Raw genomic sequence first — 19,191 nt, 5'->3', positions numbered from 1 at the left:
ATGGAGACTACCAGTTTGGTCCACCTGTTGGCATACAAAAAAGTATCTGCCTTTTATTTTCCATTTATATGTGGAATCAAATAAAAGAACAACCATGAATAAAATTTCCAATTACCTACAATGCAATCACAAAATCTTTACTCATGGTCAGACGTCCAGTTTTAATGTTTCAAAAATAAACACTTGCTCTGCTATTGAGGAGATGTGGTGCAGCCAATAAAACTGCTTAGATATTTTGAAGAGAAAGATATTTACATGATGCCATTTCCCCCAACAAGCTGCAAAAATGAACAATGCTTTTTAATTGATAAAAAATTTTGAAAAACAGTGTGTCTGCATATTTTAACTTCTGATAGATTTGATTTTTCTTTTGGAATTTGCAGCTAATTCTTTAATATGTCATAAATCAAAAAGCCTTCTGGCTTTGACATATGCTTACTTATCCTTCAAAGTCCTGTCTAAAATACAATTTCTTCCACAAAGGCTTCTGTGATCTCCCTCTATCCAAGTTGGGAGTAATCTTTTCCTCCCCAGATCACTCACTGCACTTAATCTGCACCTTCCCTATGGCAATTATGTTTGCCACCTTGTGCTGTAATCATTATTGTCCACGTGTTAACCCTAGGCTAGACTGTAACCTCCCCAAGGGAGGGGTCCACGGCATTTAGTTCAATTTCATGACCCCAAATACACCCAGTAAGCATGTGCTGATAGAACTGAGTGTTTTGTTGAGAGGCCAATGAACACATGAGACTCTGTTTGCCTGGAATGGCTCCTTCTGGTGCTGTACAGAGGCAGGGGGGCAAGTCTCCGTAGTTTGCATGGTCCCTTCCCCCATAAGTCCCTGCCCATCCTTACTCTTAAACTTAGTCATGGGAACACAGGATTTTTGTTTTTCTACTGAAGCCCCAAAGAAGTTAGGTACTCATTTTTTGGTACTTAGCTCAGGCAGGAAAGAAATTTGTCAGAAATCTAAAAAGGAATATTGGTACCTATAAAACTTAGAGTTAAAAAGGTAAATCTGGGGCGGATTAGATAGAGTCGTAGCCTTTACTAAAGTTTGCTTCATGAGACATTAGTTTCATGAGTTGTTAATAGATTCAGTTGAAAAGAGGGAGAGGGGTTATAAGTCAGTAAAGTGGAAGAAATTCTGGGCTAGACAAAATTAGTTTTTATTTAAATGTAGAACTCCTCAGAACTTTTATGCATCGTGAGTCTTCCGGAGGAGACTCAAGTAGTCAGCATTTCCAAACCTTATTTTTAAAAGGACAGAAATAAGAGTTCTCAATGAATTTCTTGAATGACTAATGCCCTTTGTGACACATGTTGGGAAGATTCCATCCCCTGCATGGTTAGGCATGTACTGAAATGTACTTTGAGTGAATGAATGAATGAATGAATGGATAGTGAGTTGGGGACAATGGCGTCAGTACTGTCCCCCTCTAGATGGCCAAAGGGAGTAAGCAGCAGAGATCCAAACGCCTACTTCCAGTCCGATTCACGTTCTCTTGGCCCAAACTTTTCTTTGATTCAGGGCTGATTGATCCCACCTCTTTATGGCAGAAAACTTAGTTGCCTTTTCATAAGAACCACAACTTTTGAAATCTGACTAGCCTTCCTAATAAGGCTTTAATAGCAAAGGTGAATCTCTGGTGGCCCTGCAGCTAACCATATTTCAGGGAAAGATGCTACTATGCTGAATGCCTGATGGATACCCTCCTTAGGAGAAGAAGAGTGCAGTAAATGGCCTCAAGCTTAAAGTTCTAGAGAAAGCAGTCTCTGCAGTTCCTGGGCTTTCCAAATGTTCCCTGGACGTGAGCCAGCCAGAATGTTTCCTTTCCTTCTCAGGCTTACAGCCCACTTGATCCTAGCTTGGAGTAGCCCTTGAGGAGTTATGTAGGAAAGGCAGAAGGGAGATGGAGAAGGGGGAGGAGAGAGATCTGCATGTCTCCTTCACAGCCAAGAACAAAGTGTTCATTCAGTGAATCTTGTTGATTGCAATCTTCTGGCTGACTTCTGTGTGCTGCAGTTATAATTAACTTCCATACATTCTGTTGGGATTAGTGTCTGGGCGGCATTTCTGGAACTTAGTACTAAGCACTGGATGTAATAACACTATTTATCTTCCGTTTGGGCACATTCTAGGGTGATGGGTAAAGATAAGTCAAGAGCACCCACACGATTTCATCAAACTTCCACTTGTTTTTTCCCTTTTAAGAAAGCATACGGCAGGATGATTTTTTTCCTTCTTCTTTTGCTCAGCAAAAATAGCGAAGAGAAATGCTTAATGGAGAGCAAGTGTGCCCTGAAGAAATTCTGGTGTAAGAGTTTTTAGATTAAGACTCAAACTAATCCCACGCTCCCAGAAATCGACCTTCCTCTCACTGTATGTGACACCTTCTCCCGCAGGGTGGAAACAGGTTTGTTAACCCTCTTTCACTTTGCAGTGATTCACTGCAGTTGAGGATAAAAAGCACTTAGATGAAGTAGCCAAAGTTTTGGTTCTAGCATCTCCTAAATGTGCAATCTTAGGCAAGTCGCTTTATCCCTGATTCTCGGTTTCACTATCCGCAGAATGGGGTGGGGATGTGGTTGAAATATACACAGGTGAGGAAAAAAAGAAAAGAAAAAAATATGCCCAGGTATTGGGCACTTACTTCCTGCCAGACCCTACGCTACAGAATCTTGATACTTTTATCTTGCTTATTGCTCACAGGATGAATGCAGCAAGATATGTGTTTCCTTTATGAAATGAGGAACTCGGGGTCTAGAAAGATTAGGTGACTTGTCTGCAGTCACAGAGCTGTGAAGTAGCAGAACTCTGATTTGTGCCAGGTATGACTGTCACAGGCACATAGCTACCAGGCTACACAATACCTGGTTGTCGTGAGGAAGAACAAAGAATGCTCAGAAGTCCGCTGTCATGTATAAATCGCATAAAAATATGACGTTATCACAGAGTAGCACTCACAGTGGCTACTGAGGGCTTGGTCCTGCAGGAGGTATTGAGAACAAGAGTACAGTGTGTTTCCTGACTGGCATTGTCCAAAATAATAAGCTTTGTGCTTAGCTGTTGACAAAAGGAAGAAAGTAGAATATACGGAGAGGAATGACACCCTCATCTTGCCCTGATGGTCCTGCTTGGTGGCACCCATCTTTCACTCCAACACCACCTCCTATGACCTACCCTGTGCTCATAAGGCTACATTTATAGCCTGCTTTTCAGTTTCTTCCAAGTTAAGGTCTTTCCTGCCCCAGGACCTTTGCACGTGCTGTTCTTTACTGCCTAGGAAATTCTTCTACTTCTGTTTCCTTCCCATTCTTCAGATCTCAAACCAAATGTTAACTGCTCAGAGAAACCCAGACCACTCAATTATTTTGTTTATATTTTTGTTTGCTTATTTGTTAATTGTTTGGGTCTTCTGAACAGAGACTCTTGTTCACTGTGCTATATTGGTGACTTGCACAGTGCGAGGCTCTTACTAGGCGCCCAATAAGTTAGTGTTGAGTGAAGAAATTAATGACAGTGCTTTAGAGGAGAGCAGGGCAACATGAACAGTCTTGAGTTATGCTAACCTATACTTTTCAGTCTCACTGTGGTTCCCACCTATCATTTCTGTTTGAAGAACAAGACAATAAAATTCTCATTTCTTCATTTCTGAAGACGTTTATCTTTCCATTCTAATGTTCACCTGCTACCCTGATTCCTGCCACTGTCTTTGGAGAAGGTGTAAGTCTAGGAAAGAGCAGGGTCTTTGAAGTTACACAGAACTGGGGTTAAATCCTAATTCTATTATGTATGGTGTGACCTTGGTTATGTGACTCAAGTTCTTTGAGCCTAAGTTCCTTCATGTATAAAATACTTCATAGGATTATTTATGCTTGAATAAGATGTTTGCAAAGAATTCATAACAGTGTCTGGCAAATTGTTTTTTCTTTTTCTCGAAGGAATTTAACTCTCTTGAAAATAAATTTTGATCTTGAAGGATGCTGCCTGGTTAGTTGGCTATCATTTGATTTGTTGATGTTGAAGGAAACAAAAAAAGTGTAAGAAGAGAGGAAGGATAATTTTAGATGCTACCTTGATCTCCTGGAGGACGGGGATGTTCGATCTCATATCATCATCATTGATATTTGTTAGGCTCTTAGCAGGTGCAGAAAAATAGTGAGAAATTTAGATCATGATTTTTAAAAAAACTGAAAATTTAAAATCTTTTGTGTAAGGAATCACTTAAACTGCTGCCCTAAAATATGAACAAAACAAAAATGTCAAGAAGTGGTTCCCAAAAAAGCACAAGACATGCAAACACAGCACTACTGTTCCCAGTCTCTGGGAACAGTCTTCAGATCCCAAAGAATTGCAAGACAGTGCTGCAATCACAGGTATACGCATAAGCCCAAACTTATCAAGATGAATACGTTACATGTGTGCAATTTTCTTTTTGTATAATTTTTTCAATTATACCTCAATAAACCTCAAAACAAAAACAAAAACAAAAACAAACCAAAACCCTGAGCCAGCTTTAATGCTTTCCTGGGATTTTCTGACATGTGTGGATTTCTGCATCTTCCTAACATACTCTCTTTCTTTTGTAACTAATACTAAATTAGGAAGCATATTAAAAAGAGGGATGTCCTTTTTGTTGAAGTAGAGAAAAAAGATAACTCTTCCAAAATTAAACTTACAAAAACCTCAAGTCTTCGAGCTTCTGAATCCTTTATCAGTAGGTGAAATAATTATATATGATATACATGTCTTTTAGACAAATATGAAGAAAAATGCATATGATATACATTTATAAATAATAAAGAATATAATTAATAGACAAAGTTATCAAATTTTGTCCATGATGCTGAGCTTATTCATTTTCCTAAAGTAAACTGCATCAGCTCCACCAGAATTACTCACTGTTTTCTCTCTTTATTCACAGGTAGTGCCATCCCAATGATTTAATTATCAATTACAAGATGTGGACTTTTATAAGATAGATAAGAATTACGGATAAGACAGGAACCTTTCTATCAGCTAAAGAAAGGGTGGACATGTTACTGATTTTTGATACTCGGGCCCTTGAAATTGTCATGGGAAATTTAACAGTCCATTCTGATAAATGAGTCACCTTCCAGCTGTGAGATTTTAGTGCTTCTAGTGCATAGACTATTGGTTTGTTTGTTTGTTTAAAGAGAATTACAGGATAGTCAGAAATTTAGTTTCAGAGATGAATCTTCAAGGTTAGGGCATCAGAGAAAATCTCAAAAAAAAAAAAAAAAGGCAACCACAGAACCTATTTTGTTTAAATATTTTGCCTTGTTTTGAAAACTAAAGTGCAAGTTTAAAAATTCATCAGCCCTGAATCCTAACGGCCCCACATCACCCAGATGCTTTGCTGGTGAATCAACAGTTGTACATTTTTGTTGCTCACTGTGATGGCTAATGAAGTTCAGTGTCTCTCACATAAAGACAGCAGCCAATGTAATGGAAAGATAATTATAAAGAAGTGAATTATTGGAGTTGAATGGAAAACCAATTTTAGGACACAGTTTTTGTTCTGTACAAAATTTCTGTTTGTTTGTTTGTTTGGAGTCATCTAACACTGTGAACAGATTCAAAACGACCCAGTCCAATGTCAGGGTATTTGACATTGAAGGAAAAAAAAACATTCTTTGAGCAGGCACTTGGAAACCAATGATTAAACAGGACAAAGGGGGTGATTTTCCAAATACAACGGTAAGATTTAAAGTATGGACATTCCAGAGGTTGCAATGTTTGTTTGATTTTTAATCTGAAGTCCATTTGCCTCAATTTTTAGATTTGATGAAAATGCAGCATTTAATAAGGGCAGATCTTAGGTATTTTCAGAGCATAAGAAACTCCCTACAGGTTAGAGTCCTAAGAATAGCCTGGAAACAGCAGTAGAGCATGTGAAGAAGTGATCCTGAGTCACTCACTGGTTTACCAGAGGAAATGTACTTATGTATCAATAAATTGCTAATGTTACATAAATTGTCGATTTTTAGGCAAATCAGCCATACAGCACCATTACGGTGGGCATTTCTTGCTTTTGTTAAAACAAAACAAAACACCCCTTTCATTAGAAAAAGATGCTGCATGTAAAAATATATACAGTGTTTTCTGTTCTCTTAAACTTATTGTTAATTATTAACTCGACATGTTTCCTACTTCCCAGGTATGATTCCTCTGACCTGTTTATGTTGTCTCCATATTTCTCTTTATGTAAATTTAATAATATTTCCAATGTTCTTACCAATCGTTTCTTGAGTGAAGCCAAGGCAAGCTCAGTGTCTGAACTTGTTCTCTTTGGTCTGTCTTCCTCTTTGTCATACCGAAAGGTGTAAACATCTGCCCGGACACGGTTGTTAAATGTGACAGATTTCAAAGAAAAGCCTTTAAACTGTGTCAGAATAATCTCCATTTTTCTAAATGTAATTTCACCTCAGGATAGAGTTTCGTTAAGGTAGGTTTAGCTTTTGCTGAGTTATTTAGATAGCCTGCAATGTGAAACTTGGAGAAGTTGCAAGGATTTGAATAGCAAACATTAATGCAATATACCTGAAATTCTGTTAACCAGTAAGAGACGACTCCTTTTAAAATGTTAAGGTCTCTCCCTGAGTCACTCTTTACCTTTTTTCAGGGGCATTTTCAAGAAGTTTAGGGGATTATCACCCAGTGACATGTGTTGAGATCGCTCCTTAGGAAATTTCTGAGAGAAGCAATCATAAATTTTTTTTCCTTCCCAAGCCAACTAACAAAAAAATCCAAATCTTCTTGGGATTTTGGTGATAAAGATTTTGTGGCTATAACTGGCCCCTTGATTCAAATGCTTCCTAAGAGAAAGTTGAAGTATATAGATTTTCCCAGATACCAAATCAGGTTGGACTCCCTAGAGCTGCTCATTAAGAATAATACTGAGCTGCATTTATAAATGCTTACTGTGTGCTTAGTACTATGTTGAGAGCTCTAGGGGAGGGTAACAGCTCAGTGGTAGACCGCATGCTTAGTCTGTATTAGCTTCTGGGTTCAATTAAAAAAAAGGAAGAAAGAAAGAAGGAAAAAGAAAGAAAGAAGGAAAAAGAAAGAAAGAGAAAGGAAGGAAGGAAGAAAGAAAAAGGAAGGAAGGAAAGAAGAAAGAAAGAAAGAATGAACTGTATGCGCAGTTTGGTCATTTAATCCTTTCAACACTTTACAAGGCAGATATTTTCATGAGGCCCATTTTACAGGTGAGAAAACTGATGCTTAGAAAGAAAGATGCTGTTTTATTCCCAAGCTTATATGCCTCTATACTACACAACAGAGCTTCCTAGGATTTTGACAAATGCACTTAGAAATTCAGAGAAACGCCATTCTGAGGTCCTGAAATCCTCTGTTCGGTGCCCCCAGAAGTCAGTCTCACATTCCTGCACGTGCTTGACACCAGTGCTCGGCCAGCGTGGGCCAGCGATACCGCAGAGGGCTCCCACTGTCAGGAGTGGGCTGCTCTCCCAGGGGACAGTCTCACACTGGTTGGGGCCACTCTGCTTCTGGCTGGCAATAAGACGCATGTTTACTTTCCAACTTCAACCCCTCACACTCACCTTCACATACCCTGTTATTGCTAGATACACTTAATTATTTAAAGATTGCAGCTGTGTCCTCCCAAGCCTTTGATCAGAGCATCCGAAGACTCAGCCTGTCTCTGATGACCACATTCCTATCCGTGCTTTGTGATCTAGCTGAAAATCTCTTTTCCCATCAAGCCTTTTCTCAGCTTCTTAGGCATGAGAAGCTCCTCCATCTACCGCACCCCCATTACACTCTGTCCCACCCTGTCCTTAGCACTTGTCACATTCTAACATGATTATTTGCTCACCATCTGTTTCCCTAGCTAGATCATGAGTTATCTGATAACAGGGATGGTGCTATTGAATCAGTGCATAATGCGAGGCATGCTGCCGGCAGTTAAGACACTTTTGCCAAATGGATAAAAGTTTTGATATAAAGAAATACTTTATGAAGACTGTGAACTTGTAGTTGTTTTTCTTTTCAACTTCTAACAGCCAGCTGGCTCATTTGACCTTACACTACTTCTCGCATTTACAAAACGTCTAACATATTTTGTGCATGTGTCTGTGACAGCATAGGACAGCTCCATCAGAGGTTTCCAAAGGTCTACAACTCTTTAGAAAGCCTTGGCAGTCTCCTAGGAGTTTCTGGCAGTTTTGCATATGTAGAACATTCTTTAGGTGGGCTTCCTGCTTCAGCAAATGTCAGAGGAACCCCTGACATCCTGGGAGGTATTAGCAGAAGGGTGGGGGGGTGGTCACATGAAAGGGAGGGAGCGAAGCCCTCTGGAGATGTATTAAAATTAAGGGTAACTTGGCTCAGCTGCTGTGAAAAACAGTTTGGTGGCTCCTTAAAAAGTTAAACATAGGATTACCATGTGACCCAACAACTCTACCCCTTGCTGTATATCCAAAAGCATTGAAAACAAGTACCAAATACACGCACAAGTATTTTCTTAACAGCACTATCCACAATAGTTAAAAGGTGGAGACAGTCCAAATGTCCACCCATGGAAGAACCAGTAAACAAACTGTGGTATGACAATACGATGACATATTATTATTCAACAATAAAAGGAATTAAGTCCTTTACATGGTAATACATGGATGCACCTCAGAAATATTAGGTGAAAGAAGCCAGACACAAAACGTCCAATATTGTATGATTCCATTTATGTGAAGTGCCAAGAACAGGTACAGCCACAGAGAGAGAAGCCAGGCTGACGGCTGCAGGGGGAGCAGAAAATGGGGAGCAACTGCTTAGTGAGCATGGGATTTGGGGGGAACGAAATGTTTTGGAACTAGACAGAGGTGATTGCACAACATTGTGAATTCACGAAATGCCACTGAACTGTTTGTTCACTTTAATGTGGTTGAATTTATATGATACGAATTTCACCTCAATTAAAATAAATAAAATGGGGGGGGTGGTTTAAAGAAAAAAAACAAGCAGTAGAAAAGGAGGTCAGAGTGTTAGGCTGTGAGGCAGGCCCGCCCCGCCGGCACCGGCTTTGCAGGTGTAGGGAGACGAGGAGCAAGGCCAGGGAGCAGCCTCTGTGCTGGGAAAGACTCGTCACAAACCCTCCCCCAGAGCCTCAGAGAGAGAACACAGGTCTATCAGCACCTCGGTGTTAGCTCAGTGAGACCTGTGGTGGGCTTCTCATCTACAGAGCTGTGAGATGATACATTTGTATTTTTCTAAGCTAAGAAAAAGCAACAAAATATCCTGCCTTGGCTTCACAGCTGCAAAGAACCTTCCAGTGCAATCCTGATGAAAACAGGGTGAGAGAGATTACGCGTCTTCTTCCCAAGGTCGCAGAGCTAGCTGCCCTATTTACTTAAGAACAGTGTTTCCTTCCGGAGATAAAAGAGATAGGAAGGGAACAAATAATGAATGAGGTTATTGTCCTAATTTTCTGAGAAGGAATAATTTCACTAAGAGTAAGTAACGATAAATATCTCATATCTAGGACTGTGGGTTTTATTTTCTCTTTAAATACTGTGGGTATTTAAAAAATACCAAAGTGATGAAGGGACGTGAACAATAATAATAAAAAAAAGCACACCACAGAAGACAGAAAGACTTGTGACGAAAACCACCTACTCCAAGTACATCTCACATTCAGTTCTGGCCCTCTGTGCTTACTGCTTTGAACTGTTTCTAGTATAACTTAAATATTACTATATAATGTGACTATGCATTGATATTTAACAAATACTCATATGGTACTTATTAAGCGCTTTACAAAAATAACTTATTGACTCTTTATAGCAACCTTTTCAGGGAGGTACTAGTATTTGCCCTACTGTACAGATGGGGAAACTGAGGCATGGCACAGTTAAGACTTGCCCAACATAACACTCCTAGAAGGTGCTGAGCTGGGAGTGGGGACAGTCTGGCTTCAGACGCTCTGCTGACTACGACACCACACTGCTCACAAACACTAGCTGTCTTCTGAGGGAGGAACTGAGGCTCAGCCTGGCTATGCAGCACGTCACGTCCATGGGCTCCCTGACGCTTTCTGCTGACTCTTTGCCTCAGAAGAGGGCTGTCCATGGAAGGAATAGAGCCCAAGGCTGTCTTAACCCTGCCTGGGGCTAGAGCGGGAGAGCTCTCTACACACCATTTTATAAATGTGCTTTTCTTTAAATATCAGAAAAACAGGTTTTATAGGTCTAATTTTTTGATAGCATTTTCCTGGAGTCATAAAAAGTTAAAATCCTTCATATTGTCACTAAAATACATATACAGATTTTTAGAAAGCAGCAATCTGTTCAGCTGCCCTGTGACAGTGTTGCGGTTGTCCCGGAAGGCTGGTGCACAGAACGTCTGTAGGCTTCTCTGTAGCTCAGACTAGGAAACCTGGATCCTAGAGCTACATTTTCTCCTGTTTTACCATAGTAACTCTGCCTTCTTTCTGACAATATTGACTCCAGTTTCCCTTACTGCTGGCTTTCCTTGTTCTAGACAGAGGTTTTCAAACTCTACTGTGCACCTTAGGCACCGCTGGTGATACTTCAGAATAATCTATAGGGTTGGGGTGAGGAGAGCAGAGAGTTGGGGGCAAATGGGCAGTGACAAGAAAAGACACGCAGGTGGGTCACATCCCCTCCCCCTCCCCCCTTAACCCAGAGAAGTCCAGGTTGACCTGTGAGTATTCCCACACGAGATGTTATTGGAAGAAAATATTCTACTGAGAAAAAATATACTATGGTGTGTAAGGAAGAATATACAGAACCAGAGGAACTGGGATTAAGAAGAGAATAAAATAAAAACACCACTGAGAATAATGAGAAAACAAGGCACATATGTCCAAGGTGAGCGTCTAAAAGGTACTCCTTAGCTATGGACAAGGTTCTGGAAGCTGGCCACTCATTAAACAGGTAAGATGGAAACTTCACTGTGCGTTCTGTGGTCGGCGAGGCAAGATAGTGTTGTGAGAATTTAAAAGAGGGAGAAAATTAGGAAAGAAAAAGATCAGGTGAATTAAATATAGTGAAACCTGAGTCTTCTTTCTGGGGAAGTAGCCCCTTAATAATTCAATCCACTGTGGACTTCAGAGTTGCAGGTGAAACCAGAGAACATTCGGAGGAAATCCAAACTAAATTTTTGCTGCAGAAATGAGCAAACGGAAGAGCTAGACTGCCATCCTGAGGCAGAACGCTAGGAAATGGTGACTGGAGTGCTGCTAGAGGATCTGTAGCACAATTTCGCAACTACTGTGGTGTCTAACCACCCTTAGGCTGTTCTATTGTCCTAAACAGTAATTTTATAAAATTCATCTTGAAAACTGATGTGGACACATGGTAAAAACTATACAAGTGATACAGAAAAGTCTACATGATAACTTAAGGCTCTCTTTTCACTCCAAGTGTCCTTTACACAAGGCAATTATTATTTCCAGTTTATTGTGCATCTTTTAAAAGAAATTCTACATCCCTATCATCACTGATGTATTGTACACATTCCTTTGAAATGATCATTGATGCCTACTGTTCTGTACTGTGATTTATTTCATACTTCAGTGTGTCTTGGAGCTTGTTCCCTTCCTTTTCTTGGTTGCATCACCTTTTACTAGATGAAGATACTACTCATTGACTCAATGCCTGTACTGTTGCACATTTAGTTTCCTTTCAGTATTTTAGCTACCACAAGCAGTGCTGCAATCTACATCTTTGTCCATTGCACACATGAGCACAACTAGAAAAAATCCGCAGATGTAGAAGTGTTCAAAGGTACGTGAATTTGAATTTGTAACACGTGCAGTAAAACTGCACTACAGAAAGATGAAGCTGTTCTCTGTCAATCATGTTGGAAAGTGAAAGATGGTCTACACGCTTGCCAACCTCAGGCTCCTTTGTCTCAGTTGACCAGAACTATCTTTCTGCATTTTCTGTATTTTTCAGCACAATTTCTCTGTACAGTGAATCAAGTGATCTTAAACGAAAAGACAGCAGGTTATTCAGGCACGGCAACCACTCCACCAGCACTTTGCTCTTGTGGTTCAGAGGGATCTCTGAGGCAGTGCTGGAAATCATTCTCAGCTTTCAGGACCTTCAAGAGTGGGTCCAGAGCACGTGAAACCATCACTGATGAAGAAAAAGCAGTCCCAGCCAAAATAGCAGGTAGACAAGCTAGAAGCACAAAGGTGGGGGGATCCTGGGGGGGGGGAGTGATTCCAGAAATACTCACGAGGCATCTCACCTCTGACTTGGAACTCAATGAATAAACGAAGATTTATACCTTAATTATTCAGACTGTCTTGTGCCTCTATCATGTACCAGACCTTGTGCTGGATACGGGGACTGGAAGAGTGAACCAGATCCATTCCTGCCTTCATTTCACTTACTCAGCCTTCCAGCTTCTCTTAGGAGAGAGCACACTTGTTTGCTTGTCAACAGCACGGCACTTAAGTTATATCTATACATACTGTGTGCTTGTGTGTGCGTGTATAACTGACTTATTTATGCCTATGTATTTTGTAGTGTGCATTTTCATGTTTGTCTTTCTGAACAGATAGAACTATCCCAATGGGCAAATATTTCTTATCAGCTTTACTACTTCTTTGCTTCTACCTGACACATTTTATGGCACTCAAGTCCTACTTTACTTATGGATCTCTTTTGACACGTGCAGCCACAGTAAAGTGTGCCCCATACCTTTTACAGGCACGTTACACAGCTCTTGAACTCACGCGTCTCCCAAGCTTTAATCTCTGAGGACAAGAGAAGACACTGTTGTGGCCTGAAACGATACTCTCTACCCAAGAGGTCCCTTGATGGCAATGGTTGTATCCCATTCCTGGTAGAAGGAAGGCATCCGCGCATATCAGCTGAATAAATACATCGACTCTACTCTGCTTTTGGCTCTTCTACCCTTGAACAATCAGTATGCATATGATAGATGTTTAGTAAATATTTACATGTTGTAAGTGTTACCTGGGATACAGGGCAAAATAATCTCCATTTTTAATGGATTAAATTTCTTCTGACCTTCCATGGACCTTACTACGTCTTTTGGTACACTACTTTTTTATCCCTCTCAGGGAAGATGCTTCCATAAGGTTATGAAACTCTGAAATTCAGAGTTTATTGTTTTTTCCTTCATCACATGTGGCCTGGTATGTGCATTCGCCCATGGACAGTAGACATAAACACACAAATCCATTCTGATCACTGCTGCATGCCAAGCTCATGCCTTTGGAGGTCATTTTCCTGAGAGCTTGTAACGAATTCAGAACACAGAGGGGCTCTTAGCTACCTCTCCATACAAGAGAAGGAAGCAATTTGTGACCTAACAAGAGGGTTAATATCAGCTGGTCAGAGCCTAGTGAGTTTAATTACTGGAATTTCTATATAACAGCACCCCAAATGACATCTGGGTTGGAACTGGACATGAGATTCCTTTCGGGTGAGCAAAGTAAAACAGGCCATGCCAAGCTCTGCTCTCATACTTGTGCCTGATGCACAGGGGCAGCAGTGATGGCTTCTGGGACTGATTTGTACTCAGCTAAGATGAGCTTTTCAATAAAACTGCAAGATGAAATTGGCATTAGCTACGTTTAACAAGGAAGCAAAATATACAGTTACAAATTGAGAATGAAAAATGCTTAAGTAAAAGAACAGAGAACTCTTCCTTATACATCTACCTCATTCCCTGGGTTAACTGATAACCTGTTTTATTTCCTGGTAAATACTGTCCCCAAATGGAAACGAAACGAATCTTATGTTTACAAACATTGTGAAATGGACTAACTTCAATTTTGTGTCAATTAAGTCAAGTGCAAGCATTGACTTAATTTCTGGAAGCCCAGTCTGGGACAGGGTGAGTTAACCCAGTGCCGAGCTAACACCCTCTTTTTCATTCCAAAAGTGTGGTCCGTGTACCTGCATCATCAGCATCATCTGGGAGCTTGTCTGGGATGCAAAGTCTTAAGCCCTACACACAGCCCTAATGAATCAGAACATGCATTTAGCGAGACCCCAAGCTATATCCAGGCATGTGAAAACTGAGAATCACCGGTCCATGTTGTTGCCTTTCCTTTTGAGGGCTTTCTCCTGTAGAGTAACTGGAAGACCATTTGCCTGAGTAACATAAACTGAGGACCAGACTTGAGAAGTTTCCAGCCGCACGGAGAGGAACACACAGATGCACACGCCATTCCACAGTGCCAAGCTGAAAGGTTTGCCATTTGTTCTGACTGTTTTATTGCTCTCAAACTCCGCACTCAGCTTCTTGCGAGGCTTCCAAAACACAATGAATCCATGGAAAAATAAATAATGTAAAGGTTTTCTAAGGCTCTTGGCAGCAGAAGGAATTTCCAGTGGGGCTCATGTTGCCATGGGGGTGGAAGGAACTTTGACGTATAACGTAATAGGAAGGAATTCCTAAACACTTGCCCAGGCTTCATCATCTCAGCCTTGAAAAAGGAATTCATATATGAGGGACTCTCAGATTTGTCCTTACGAATTTCTGACAGCTCAGGCAGATGAGAGCCTAAATATTTTGATTGAAGGATTTTTACATATTGGTTGCTTTACATCTTCAGTCATGCATGCTTTAGGGAGAAGTGAGTTGCTTCTGCCATCTCCGATAAGATGTATTTCAGTTAGTATCTTCATCTCCTCCCCCTCTCAGTATTTTCATTTGGAAAGTAGACAGCTGAAATATTGGCCAATGAAGGAAAACAGATTTCCCAATGAACAGTGCTACACCGTGAAAAAATGAGATTAGAAGAATGCCTAAACTAATTTCAGGTTATTACAGTCTTCACCTCAAGACTAATTTGCTGTAGTTTCACTCCTGGTTTACGAACAGAAATTTAAAGCTAGTATATTTGATCATCTGTATCATTTAGTACCCTTTGACTGAAGCTGTGCAATGTTGTCTTCAATTTCCATGAGTGAATTTCACCTTGTATGACATTCAAAGACAATTATGGTGTCCTCATGAAAAATGATGTCACTCTGATCCCAGCAATAAAATAACCATGTCCTAATGCCGATAAGTGTATTAATCTTACCAGTCAACTTTCAGCTTTTCTGGTTTTGCTTAGGAAACTGCAGAAGACCTTAAGGCTTTTCACTTGTGAGCTGTCTAGAAGCGTGGTCAGAACATGTTACATCTTCCTTTGATTGAGTGCTCAGGAAAGGGAGCAGGATCAAGTGACTATCCCCCTAACAGCCAGGGTTTTTTGGCCAATGCCTAGATTAGAAAGGATGTTGCAGACTTTCACGCATACGTATAAATGAGGCAGGGGCAGTAATGGGGCAAGGTATTCTCAGGTGCCATCTGGTCTGTTTCCATGGAATCCAGTGCTGTTTCATCCCTTGTTTTTAAAGTCCTCTGAGTGTTGCTCTTGGGGAGACACTGAATCTCTGTTAAAGTGCAAGCCCAAAGTCCTCCTGGCATCAAGACGCCTGGGACCTCTCAGATTCTTAGGTGTCTCTTCTTGTGATAAGGCTGCTGAGACTTGGAGTAGCTAAATAATAATAATTTTTTCCATACTAATCAATTTACAGAGCGGCCTACTCTATACAATTCAACATGTTTATTTTATGCCAGTGATTGTGTAAGGAACCCCCAGGACATCAGGAACATGCAGCACAAAGCTTTCTTTGAGTAGCTTATTTTCTTTGGCTGGGGAAACATGCTTACGGACAGGATATACTGGAGAATCAGCAGGATGAGCAGAATGTATAGTTTATACTTCCAGTTGGCATACAGCCTTTTCTGGGATCCTAGCATAATCCATCTTAATCTGGGTAAAGACTTGGAATTCAGAAGTCATGGTCTCTGGATACAGGACCTAAGGGGTAGGCTTCCAGAGAAGGGCAATTGCTGTGGGCTTCTTGGCTGAGGGGGACTTGAGCGTATTTGTGAGTCTGAGTGGGAAGTGCATGAATAGAGAGATACCAGGGAAGTCATCCTAAATCAGGGGGCCAGGATAAGTCACAAAAGGGAGGGGGGGTTGGCATATATCTGGCAAAGTGAGCGACATACCTGAGAGGGAAGAAGAGTACCAACTGGGCAATAAAAGTGGAGGTAAAGATGGGGCCAGATTTTAGAATGAACTGATTTTGCTGAGCAGGGCTACGTACCTGTTCCTATGAGCTATGATACTCAGACACTTTTTACCCTATAGAGAAACATAATACAGATGATATTGTGAGACATTCCCTTGAGTTATTTGGATATTTTTACAATTCTCTATATTTTCTAATTATAATTCCCCCCTCCACTCAGTTGAAACAATGTATTGAAATTCAAATGAGAGGTCTCAAAAATAACAGAATGGCTCCATAGGTATATGAAAAGGCAAGTTCTTCAATATCCACTTATGATAAAAACTCGCAACAAAGTGAGTACAGTGGGAACATACCACAACATAATAAAGGCTGTATATAGCGATCCCACAGCTAACATAAGCTGCAAGCTTTTCCTCTCAGGAACAAGACACGAATGCTCACTCTTGCCGCTTTTATTCAACGTAATATTGGAAGTCCTAGCCAGAGCAATTAGTCAAGAAAAAGAAAGAAAAGGCATCAAAATTAGGAAGAAGTAAAAAGGTCACTATTAACAGATGACACAATGTTACAAATACAATACCCTAAAGACTCCATCAAAAAATCATTAAAACTAATACATGAATTCAGTAAAGGTGCAGAATACAAAATCAATATGCAAAAATTGGATGCATTTCTATACACTAATAATAAACCATCAGGAAGAGAAGAAAATCCAATCTACAGTTGCATCAAAAAGAATAAGATACCTAGGAATAAATTTAACGAAGGAGATAAAAGACCCATACATTGAAAACTACAAGCCATTAATGAAAGAAATTAAAGAATACATAAGTAAGTGGAAAGATATTCTGTGTTCCTAGATTGGGAGAATTAACATTGTTAAAATGTCCATACTACCCAAGGCAATCTACTGATTCAATGCAATCCTTATCAAAATCCCAATGGCATTTTTCACAGAAATAGAACAAACAATCCTAAAATTCGTATGGAACCACAAAAGACCCCAAATAGCCAAAGCAATCTTGAGAAAGAAGAACAAAGCTGAAGGTATTAAGCCCCCTGATTTCAAACTATATTACAAAGCTATAGTAATAAAAACAGTACAGCACCAACATAAAAACAGACACATAGGTCAATAGAATAGACAGCCCAGAAACAAACCCACACATATGTGGGTCAGTTAACTTATGACAAAGGAGCCAAGGATATAAATAGGGAAAGTACAGCCTTATCAATAAATGGTATTGGGAAAACTGGACAGTCACATGCAAAAGAATGAAACTGGACCACTATCTTACACCATACACAAAAATTCAATCAAAATGGTTTAAAGACATGAACAGAAGACCTGAAATCATAAAATTCCTAGAAGAAAGCATAGGCAGTAATCTCCTTGAGATAGGTCTTAGTGGTGATTTTTCTTTTTTTGAAGCTGGCTTCAAAAGCAAAAGCAAAAATTAACAAGTAGGACTATATCAAATTAAAAAGCTTCTGCACAACAAAGAAAACTATCAATAAAATAAGAAGACAATCTACTGAATGGGAAAAAAATATCACAAAGCCTATGTCATTGATATATTGAAAACATACAAAGAACACATACAGCTCAATAGCAAAAATACCAATCTGATTAAAAAAGATCAAGCAGACTTTTTTTCCAAAGAAGACATACAGATTGGCCAACAGACACATGAAAAGATGCTGAACATCACTAACCATTAAGAAATTGCAAATCAAAACCACAATTAAGTATCACCTCACACCTATTAGAATAGCTATTATTAAAAAAAAAAAAAAACCACAGCAAATAACTACAAATAACTAGTGTTGAGGAGGATGTAGTGAAAAGGGAACTCTCATACACTGTTGATGAGAATGTAAATTGGTGCCGTCACCGTGGAAAACAGTACATAAGTTCCTAAAAAATTAAAAATAAAACTATCATATGATCCATCAATTCCACTGTAGGGATTTATTCAAACAAAACAGTAATTTGAGAACATATATACACCATCATGTTCATTGCAGCATTATTTACAATAGTGAAGATATGGAAACAACCTAAGTGTCCATTGATGGATGAATAGATAAAGAAAATGTGCAATCTATCTATCCACACAATGAAATATTATGCAGTCATAAACAAAGAATGAAATCTTGCCATTTCTGAAAACACGGATGGGCCTTGGGGGCATTATGCTGAGTGAAATAAGTCAGACAGAGAAAGACAAATACTGTATTATCTCACTTACATGTGGAATCTAAATAAACAAACAAACAAAAAACCCCATAAAAAAACAAAGAAACAAGCTCACAGACACAAAGAACAACACAAAGGTTGTCAGAGGTGGGGGTGCAAAATGGGTAAAGGGGGTCAAAAGGTATAAACTTTCAGTTAGAAAATAAGTAAGTCATGGGGATGTAATGTAGAGCATGGTAACTATAGTTAATAATAGTAATATATTAATATAATTAAGATAATAATAAGTAATACTATATTGCATATTTAAAAGTTGCTAAGAGAATAGCTCTCAAATCATCACAAGAAAAAAAATTGTAACTCTGTAAGGTGATGGATGTTAACTAGACTTGTAGTGATCATTTTGTAATATATACAAATATTGAATCATTATGTTGTACACCTGAAACTAATATGTTATCTGTCAATTATCCCTCAATAGAATAATATACAAAAACAGAGGAATTAAAGACATTTTTGAATACCTACTATGTGCCCCATATAAATACTTGACTTTCATTGTTTTTTCTAATGTTGCAGAGAGTTTTACTAAAATATAATTCACATTCACTTCTGTAAAGTGCCACTGAGTGATTTTTAGTGTATTCACAGGGCTGTGCAATTCTTATCACTATCTCATTTTAGAACATTTTCATTACCTTAAAAATAAACCTTATACTCACCAGCAGTCACTTTCCACTTCCCTCAACATCTCAGGCACTGACAGCCACTAATTTACTTTTTGTCCTCAAGATTTGCCAATTCTGGATATATCATCTCAAAGAAACCACGCAAAATGTGACCTATTACTGACTGACTTCATAAACATGGTGCTTTCAAGGTTTATTATCCATTTGTAACAT

The 19,191-nt window shown here is 39.4% G+C and overlaps 1 long non-coding RNA gene across 1 annotated transcript; it reads right to left on the bottom strand.

The window, feature by feature from the left end:
* Window positions 1-764: 764 nt before the first annotated feature.
* On the bottom strand, window positions 765-17,977 carry LOC116659823. Its single transcript, XR_004315187.1, has 4 exons — window positions 17,905-17,977; window positions 17,712-17,715; window positions 16,399-16,410; window positions 765-775 (listed from the first exon to the last, which is right to left on the bottom strand). It is a non-coding gene; the product is annotated as an uncharacterized LOC116659823 (long non-coding RNA).
* Between the last annotated feature and the right edge of the window lie 1,214 nt (window positions 17,978-19,191).

The sequence above is a fragment of the Camelus ferus genome, chromosome 25 (assembly GCF_009834535.1).
Source record: "Camelus ferus isolate YT-003-E chromosome 25, BCGSAC_Cfer_1.0, whole genome shotgun sequence".
NCBI lineage: Eukaryota > Metazoa > Chordata > Mammalia > Artiodactyla > Camelidae > Camelus > Camelus ferus.
The sequence above is the reverse complement of the archived record's forward strand: the minus strand, read 5'-3'. Positions and strand labels throughout refer to the sequence as shown.